This window comes from Heterodontus francisci, chromosome 25 (assembly GCF_036365525.1).
Source record: "Heterodontus francisci isolate sHetFra1 chromosome 25, sHetFra1.hap1, whole genome shotgun sequence".
NCBI lineage: Eukaryota > Metazoa > Chordata > Chondrichthyes > Heterodontiformes > Heterodontidae > Heterodontus > Heterodontus francisci.
In genome coordinates, this window is record NC_090395.1 from 32,753,683 (window position 1) to 32,763,979 (window position 10,297).

Genomic DNA, 10,297 nt, shown 5'->3' on the forward strand with positions numbered 1-10,297 from the left:
CATTTAAGACAGAGATGAGGAGAAATGTTTTCTCTCAGAGGGTCGTGAGTCTTTAGAACTCTCTTCCTCAAAGGGCGGTGGAAGCAGAGCCTTTGAATAGTTTTAAGGCAGAGGCAGATAGATTCTTGATAAACAAGGGGATGAAAAGTTAACAGGGTAGGTGGGAATGTGGAGTCGAGGTTACAATCAGATCAGCCACGATCTTGTTGAATGGCAGAGCAGGCTCGAGGGGCCGAGTGGCCTACTCCTGCTCCTAATTCGTATGTTTGTATTTTCGTAGATCATGACTGATCTGCATCTCAACTCCATTCCGATACCTTTACCTAACAAAAATCTATTTATTTAGCCTGCCCCATTTTTGACGAAATCAATATGAAAAGACTGAACTTTCCTTTATTTTTAAAGAAAGGGAAAAATACTCATCTTTTACATTAATTTACAGCCAGATAAAGAACTCACAGGGACGCAGTTTCTGCCATGAGATTGTTTGGGGCTGGGGTGAGGTGGCGGGTGTTTAACAGAAAGCTAGCATTCTGGATAGAGAGCGAACCGGGATAAATGTTGGAAAGTTTGTTAATGCAACTGTGGAGTGCACACTTTTTGTGGATAATGGAGAAACATCTATTAACAGCCAGATCAACATGTACTGGTAACTTGTTATGGAGAAATCTGAGCAGTTTTCCAGTGAGGTAGGATGGCCCTCAAAAATCAAGAGGTGGCGTGGACAACAGGCCTCTTGAAGGGTGAATGTGTAGCCAACTGCTTGGATGACCTAATGGGTGGCCCAGAGGCATCATAAAGAGCGTGCAAGTAAGGATGTCATAGAGTCATAGAGTTATACAGCACAGAAACAGGCCCTTTGGTCCGACGCGCCTGCGCCGACCATCAAGCACCCATCCAATCTAATCCCATTTTCCAGCACTTGGCCCGCAGCCTTGTATGTTATGGCGTTTCAAGAGCTCATCTAAAAGCTTCTTAAATGTTGTGAGGGTTCCTGCCTCTACCACCCCTTCAGGCAGCGTGTTCCATATTCCAACCACCCTCTGGGTGAAAACATTTTTCCTCAACTCCCCTCTAAACCTCCGGCTTCTTACTTTAAATCTATGCCCCCTGGTCATTGACCGCTCCGCTAAGGGAAAAAGTTTCTTCCTATCTATCCTATCAATGCCCCTCATAATCTTGTATATCTCAATCAGATCCCCCCTCAGCCTTCTCCGCTCCAAGGAAAACAACTCCAGCCTATCCAGTCTTTCTTCATAGCTGAAATGCTCCAGCCCAGGCAACATCCTGGTGAATCTCCTCTGCACCCTCTCCAGTGCAATCACATCCATCCTATGGTGTGGTGACCAGAACTGTACACAGTACTCCAGCTGTGGCCTAACCAGCATTTTATACAGCTCCATCATAACCTCCTTGCTCTTATACTCTATGCCTCAGCTAATAAAGGCAAGTATCCCATATGCCTTCCTAACCACCTTTTCTACCTGTGCTGCTGCCTTCAATGATCTATGGACAAGTACACCAAGATCCCTTTGACCCTTTGTACTTCCTAGGGTCCTACTGTCCATTGTACATTCCCTTGCCTTGTTAGTCCTCCCAAAGTGCATCACCTCACACTTCTCAGGATTAAATTCCATTTGCCACTGCTCCGTCCATCTTACCAGCCCAACTATATCATCCTGTAATCTAAGGCTTTCCTCCTCACTATTTACACCACCAATTTTCGTGTCATCTGCAAACTTACTGATCTTACTTCCTATATTCATGTCTAAATCATTAATGTATGCTACAAACAGTAAGGGTCCCAGCACCAATCCCTGCGGTCCACCACTGGTCACACTGATGTTTATGGATGTAAAGGAAAACTGTGGTTGTTAAAGTTACTGAAAAAAAATGAATTTGCACCAAGATTAGCCAGGAAACTATAATCAGATAGGTAACAGCAGAAGCAAACATGGGCAGTCCTTTTGGAATCAAATCACGAGAGGGGTGTTGGAGGAGGTGTAAATCATGTAAAAGGCAGCAGAGCTTGAGGAGTGATAATACACACTAGTCATCATCACAGAGAATGTCATCTGTAACATTGGTTGGGACGGTTTGATGCTGCGGGAGTAGAATTGTAGGAATTCAAACATGGAGTTGCAGGAGAGATGAGCACGGAGCTGAGAACGGAGCTGTGAAGTGACAACCTATGCAAGATTCTTGAGAGGGAAGGGATGTTGCGACAATAAGTGAGCACAGAGGGGTCAAGTACTTTCCTTTTTGGGAGTGTGGGGGTGCGAGTAGGTTAATGACAGCAGTTTTGAATGGGAAGGGGACAGTGTGCAAGGAAAGGGAAGCATTTACAATGTCAGCTAGGATGGGCCCTAAAGTAGTAACTGACTTTGACAGAGGAAAAGACAAAAAAAGCGAAATAGCTTTCAGATTTTGCTTTGTGTGCAGAAATCACAAGCTGATCATATTCAGAGCTTTGATTAGGAACTGTTTCAGATGCTTTTTAAAAAAAAACTGTGACATTTTCATGTTCACAATTGCCACAGTGCATGAAATGGACATAACTTGTCCATTACTAAACGTAATATAGCAAACTAACCCATCAAAACAGGAAATCTAACATAAGAATTAGTGGAGGGAGGCCTGCTTACTGCAGCACATACCTGATAAGATCACTGCAATAACCAAGGCAGCCTTATGTGTGTTGAGATGTGTTCCAGAAAGAGATGCAAGCTGCATTTGACAATACAGACTGTGGTATTACATTATTACCAGGCATTGTATCTCATCAGACTTCAATGTAAATGGCTCCCACAGTAATTGGGCAACAAATGACAAGTGGGTACATGTTTAACACTTATGAAGCAGGCAAGTGGCTAAGAAAGACCCGCGTGGAAAACAGGTTTCCTGTTCATTTTTGGAATCAGATTTTTAAGTTTGTGTGAAAACATCTTTTTATCGATTGCAGCATTTCTGTTCGCAATGTTGTGCTAAACAGTTCTTCCAAGTTATCAGTTTGATAGCATGCTCGGTCACAGGTTGGTGGGTTCAAGTCCCATTCCAGAGCTTTTGAGCACATGAAACTCGGCTGATTAAGGAGGGCAGGACTGAGAGAGTGATGTATTGACAGCATTTTTATTTCAGCTGAGAAGTTAGACTGAGGGTCCCATCTGCCTGGTTAGGCAGATATAAAATATCCCCAGGCACTTTTTGTAAAGGAGGACTGAATGCGCCCAGTGTTTTGGCTGACATTCCTTGCTCAACCAAAGACAGTTTAAAGGACCATATGTCTCAGTTTCTGGTTTTGAGAGGTTGCTGTGTGCACATTAGCTCTCAGGTTTGCCTTTATGACAGTGATTGCAATTCAAAAGGAATTCATTGGCTGCTCCAGATACAAAAGGCTCTATACAAAACAATTCTTTTGTCCTATTTCCCTCAAGCCCAAGATATTGCTCTGTTTATGTTGACACTTGGGGCCTGAGCTCAGGCTCAGCATTTGAACGCACACAGCTCAAGAGTTGAGCCACTCTATATATACTGTTACAACATGGGTCACTAACAGTCTGGCTTTTTGAGTAAACTGGAAATCTTTAAAATGTAGAGTGGGCACTAAAAGTCCCTTTTCAAAATATAAAGCAATCCAGCTTTTTCACTTTAACTATCATATGGATGAATAGGCTTAACAATGTTGTAAAGCAATTCATGAATTTACATCTGAACTGTGGCTATGCTCCCCACACCGCTGCCTGCTCCCTTCCAGTCCTGACTTGGTAAAAGGTGGGATCCCTGATGCAGCATGTTGGTCTGTCTTAAGTGTTCACCATGCTTGATGGCGTGGAAGTTTATTTCATTTTCATGCCAATTTTCACCCCTCCCTCCTGGAAGGCTCCTCTTGTAGCATATTTGGGGCGGCACAGTGGTTAGCACTGCAGCCTCACAGCTCCAGTGACCCGGGTTCAATTCTGGGTACTGCCTGTGTGGAGTTTGCAAGTTCTCCCTGTGTCTGCGTGGGTTTCCTCCGGGTGCTCCGGTTTCCTCCCACATGCCAAAGACTTGCAGGCTGATAGGTTAATTGGCCATTATAAATTGCCCCTAGTATAGGAAGGTGGTAGGGAAATATAGGGACAGGTGGGGATATGGGATTAGTGTAGGATTAGTATAAATGGGTGGTTGATGGTCGGCACAGACTCGGTGGGCCGAAGGGCCTGTTTCAGTGCTGTATCACTAAACTAGATTTGTCCTTGCTCACCATCACAACTGCCAGAAGTCCCTGAATTATGATCAGAAGTGGAAACAGATTATTTTTCCTTTCCTTAAACCTTGAATCACTGAGGCCAATTGTAGTCACCCTAGTGCTGTTTAAGAACAGCTGTTCTTGGAGGTTCAGCTTCTCAATGGGTAAATTTACAGGATGAACTTTGATCTTCAGAGATCCTCAGTTTCTTACTGACTAATTTACTGTAGAGCAAGGTCCTTTGTGGTCGGCAAGTCTTAAGATGAAACACTTTCTTTGCCCAACTCTCTCCTTTTGAGAAGCTTTACTGGGATACAGGGGCCAGCCACTTTCTAGCACCTCGCCTAACATGGTAACTGTGTAGGAGAGGCTGAGCAGAAGTTTCAATTCTGAAGCCCTTTAACCTCACCCAATAACCACCCGCCCCCCACCCCCCCCCCCCCCCCCCCCCACCCCCCCCCCCCCCCCCACCCCCTGCCAAAGATCAGCTGCCTCAGCAAATACCAGGAATCAAACCTGGTTTCCCAACAACTCATTTAAAATTCTCATCCTTATGTTCAAATCTCTTCAGGGCCTCACCTCTCCCTACTTCTGTTATGTCCTCTAGCACTATAACCTCCCCAAGAATTCTACCTTCCAACAACTTTAGCCTCTTGGACATCTCCTACTCACTTCCTCCCACCAATGGCTTCAACCGTCTACATCCTGTAATCTGGAATTCCCTCCCTATACATCTTCACTTCTCTCTCCACTCCTTTAAGAACCCCCTGATAGGTCCTCCTTTGGCTTGGTGCATTTTTTGTCCAATTACATTCCTGTGAAGCACCTGGAAATATTTTGCAATGTTAACAGTGCTGAATTAAGTGGATGCTCATATCTTATGGCTCAGCTATTCGATCATCAGAGGAGCATCTTGCTTCACTTTCAGTACCTGCTTTGAATGAAAGGCACTGAGATGATGTGTGGTTTGGAGACTTGGGGAGAAAGAGTGGACATCTGAGTTTGTGACTGCTGCCAGTTTATATTGACATGTAGCTAAATAGACACAGTAATCAAACCCATTCCCTGAGGGGTGCTTGGGCTGTTGACAATTCATAGTAACAGAGACCAGGATTGCAGTCAGTTCTGGGCTGAACCCAATGTCTGTTTGGCACAGTAATCACCGTACTGAAGCTTGCAACTTCATAGGAACAGTGGACAAGAGATTCTGAATTGTAGTAATGAGATTATTTATTGTGAGATTTGTAATCATTCTGTATGCTGGAAACACACAGCAGGACAGTTAGCATCTGTAAAGAGAAAAGACAGATGTTGCCACTGTGACAGCTCCTCTGTATTACAAATGCTGAATAACCTGCTGTGGTCTTTCTTCCTTCTACAATTTGACGTTATCCAAATCATTAGTGTTCTTGCTGGCTCAATAGATAAATACATTGCCCACTGTGATGTTTAATTACAAGACCAGGACAGCCTAGGCTCAATCTCTCATCTACAGTCAATTCATTTTATCTCAGGCAGGCAGCAGCAGAAAGTACTATTATTGACTTCAGCACCCCTGTGCAAGAAGAGGAAGGGAAAGTAGTTCAAATTCTTCATTCTAATCATTATACTGGAAAGTATACCTTTACTGGAAAGTACTTGAGTTTGTGTTAATAAGATCAGGCCCAGTGGTGATGCCCTCTGTAGTCAAATAGCCAACCATTGTATCAAATACTTGCTTTAATAGACATTAGGGTGAGGCACTGGAGGACTGCTGGCTCCCATAGAATTGTATTCCAGTATATGTGTGCTTAACGAGCAAGAGGAGGAGATCATTCCATGTTTTTACATTCCAACATATTCTCTATGACTTAGATGAGGGGACCAAGTGTGCTGTATCCAAATTTGCCCATGATACAAAGTTAGCTGTGAGGAGGACTCAAGGAGGTTGCAAAAGGATTTAAACATATTAAATGAGTGGGCAAGAACATGGCATATCACATATAATGTGGGGAAATATGAAGTTATCCACTTTTGTAGGAAAAACAGAAAAGCAGAATATTTTTAAATGGTGAGAGAATGGGAAATACCAGCATTCAGAGGGTTCTGGGTGTCCTTGTACACAAAACACAGAAAGTTAACATGCAGGTACAGCAAACAATTAGGAAATGGTATGTTAACCTTTATTACAAAGGGATTGGATAAGAGTGAAGTCTATCTGCAATCATATAGGGCCTTGGTGAGACCACATCTGCACTACTGTGTACCCTTTTAGTCTCCTTACCCAAAGAAGGGTATACTTGCTTTAGAGGGAGCATAACGAAGGTTCACTAGATTGATTCCTGGGATGAGGGGATTGTCCTGAGGAGAGATGGAGTACACTAGGCCTAAATTCCCTAAAGTGAAGCCATTTACCCATATGAAATTCTTAAGGGGTTTGACAGGGTAAATACTGGGAGTATGTTTTCCCTGACTGAAGAGTCTAGAACTAGGGGTCATAATCTCAGAATAAGAGGCTGACCATTTAGGACTGAGATGAGAAGAAATTTCTTCACTCAAAGGGTTGTGAATCTTTGGAATTCTCTACCCCGAGAGCTGCGAATGCTCAGGCGTCGAGTATATTCAAGATTGAGATTGATAGATTTTGGAACACTAAGGGAATCAAGGTATCTGGGAACAGTGTGGGAAAGTGCAGCTGGAGGTACAAGATCAGTCATTATCCTACTGAATGGTGGACCAGGATCAAAGGCTCCTATTTATGTTCTTATGTTACACATTTGGGGAAAGAGATTTAAAAGAAAGTTACAATAAAAAGGCTCTGACTTGGTTATTGAAATTATTTATATGCATGAAGCATCAAATGAACCTTGTAGGTCCAACAAGGTCATGTACAGTGATTAGGAAGAGGAGTCTGGACTTTCCCCCGTCCCCCTTTTTAAGCCCAGGATACTGAGGCCAATAATAGTGCTCTCTATGTTATGAAGAACTTTCAGAAATGCCAAGCCCCAGAATAAACTCCCGAAAGATCCGATTCTCAAACTAGACCCCTCCTCGCACCCACTCCAGAACAGTCCAAGACATTCAATTCCAAAACCAAACTGATCCTTTTTACTGGAGTTATGTTGAGAGATATCTTACTACAGAAAATGTAATTTAATAGCATAAACCTGAATTATCAAGCACAAAATACTCCATTTATCAATTTTAAAAGAGGGCATATTTTGGATGCAACCGAAATAAAAACTGCACCTCAAAACAGAGACATGAGTTCTACTTGGTTACTTGATACAACTCTCTACTGCCACCTAGAACCATAAAAAAGTTACAGCACAGAAAGAGGCCATTCAGCCCATCATTTCTGCACAGGCTGAGAAAACTAGCCGCCCATTCTAATCCCACCTTCCAGCACCAGGTCCATTGCCTTGGCAGGTTACAGTACTTCAGGTGCAGATCCAGGTATCTTTTAAATAGGTTGAGGGTTTCTGCCTTCACCACCGATCCAGGCAACGAATTCCAGACATCCACCACCCTCTGGGTGAAAAAGGTTTTCCTCATGTCCCCTCTAATCCTTCTACTAATCACCTTAAATCTGTGCCCTCAGGTAATAGACCTCTCCATTAGGGGAAACAGGTCCTTCCTGTCTACTCTCTTTGGCCCTCATAATTTTGTACACCTCAATTAAGTCACCCGTCAGCCTCCTCTATTCTAAGGAAAACAACCATAGCCTATCCAATCTTTCCTCATAGCTGCAATTTTCAAGTCCTGGCAACATTCTTGTAAATCTCCTCTGTACTCTCTCCAGAGCAACTATGTCCTTCCTGTAGACCAGAACTGTGTGCAATACTCCGGCTGTGGCCGAACCAGCATTTTATACAGTTCCAGCATTACATCCCTGCTTTTGTATTCTATACCTCGGCCAATAAAGGAAAGCATTCCAGTGCCTTTTTCACCATTTTATCTACCTGCCCTGCCACCTTCAGGGACCTGTGGACATGAACTCTATGGTCTCTCACTTCCTCTACCCTTCTCAATTTCTTTCTTTTGGGCCTCCTTATCTCGAGAGACAATGGATACGCGCCTGGAGGTGGTCAGTGGTTTGTGAAGCAGCGCCTGGAGTGGCTATAAAGGCCAATTCTGGAGTGACAGGCTCTTCCACAGGTGCTGCAGAGAAATTTGTTTGTTGGGGCTGTTGCACAGTTGGCTCTCCCCTTGCGCCTCTGTCTTTTTTCCTGCCAACTACTAAGTCTCTTCGACTCGCCACAATTTAGCCGTCTTTATGGCTGCCCGCCAGCTCTGGCAAATGCTGGCAACTGACTCCCACGACTTGTGATCAATGTCACACGATTTCATGTCGCGTTTGCAGACGTCTTTATAACGGAGACATGGACGGCCGGTGGGTCTGATACCAGTGGCGAGCTCGCTGTACAATGTGTCTTTGGGGATCCTGCCATCTTCCATGCGGCTCACATGGCCAAGCCATCTCAAGCGCCGCTGACTCAGTAGTGTGTATAAGCTGGGGGTGTTGGCCGCTTCAAGGACTTCTGTGTTGGAGATATAGTCCTGCCACCTGATGCCAAGTATTCTCCGAAGGCAGAATTCTCAATATCCTCCCGTTTATTGTGTATTCCCTTGCTTTGTTTGCCCTCCCCAAATGCATTATCTCACACTTTTCCAGATTGAATTCCATTTGCCACTTTTCCTCCCACACAACCAAACCATTGATATCATTCTGGAATCTACAGCTATCCTCTTCATCTACTACACAGCCAATTTTCGTGTCATCTGCAAATTTCCCAATCATGCCTCCCACAGTTAAGTCCAAATCATTACTATACACCACAAACAGCAACACTGAGCCCTGTGGAATGCCACTGGAAACCACTTTCCATTCACAAAAACATCCATTGACCATTACCCTTTGTTTCCTATCACCGAACCAATTTTTGATCCAACTCATGACATTCCCCTGAATCCAACGGCTTTTATTTTTCTGACCAGTCTGTCATGTGGGACCTTGTCAAATGCCTTACTAAAATCCATGTAGACAACACCACTGCACTACCCTCATCAATCCTTGTTACTTCCTCAAAAAATTCAATTAAGTTCGTAAGACATGACCTTCTCTTAACAAATCCATGCTGACTATCCCGGATTAATCTGTGGCTTAGTGACAGTTTATCCTATTTCTTAGAATTGATTCTCATAATTTGCCCACCACCGAGGTCAGACCGACTGGCCTATAATTATTTGACCTATCCCTCGCACCCTTTTTAAACAATTGAACAATATTCGCAGACCTCCAATCCTCTGGTACCTCGCCTGTATATAGTGAGGATTTGAAAATGATCCTCTGAGCATCCGCTATTTCCTCCCTGGCTTCTTTTAGCAGCCTTGAATACAATCCAACCGGCCCTGGTGATTAATCCACTTGCAGGGATGTCAGTCCCTCTAGTACTTCCTCTCTCATAATGCTAATCGTATCTAATATTTCACACTCCTCTTCTTTTACTACAATGTCTGCATCATCCCTCTCCTTTGTGAAGACAGAGACAAAGTACTGATTAAGAACCCTGCCCACATCTTCTGCATCCACACTTGTTACCTTGTAGATCTCTGACAGGCCCTCCCCTTTCCTTAGTTATCCTCTTGTTCTTAATGTACTGATAAAACATCTTCAGGTTTTCTTTGATTTTACCTGCCAATATTTTTTCATGTCCTCCCTTTGCTTTCCTAATTTCCTTTTTAACTTCACCCCTGCACTTTCTATACTACTCAAGGCTTTCTAAAGTATTAATTTTTTTGTGACTGTCATGAGCTTTCTTTTTCTGCTTTATCTTACCCTGTATGCTTCTAGACAACCAGGGTGGCTCTAGATTTGGCAGTACCACCCTTTTTTTTTATTGGTAATAAACACACTCTCACTGTGCTTCTATAATTTAGCAACTCCAAGTGTCACAATCACATTTGTTACATCACATTGGTTACAGATATAAAACAAAATTAAAATGCTGTGTTTCTCTAACCTGCAGTCTGAAACCAACAAGCACATTCCAATCTGCAAGATCCTGTGGCAACAATTCTTTCTTTTGA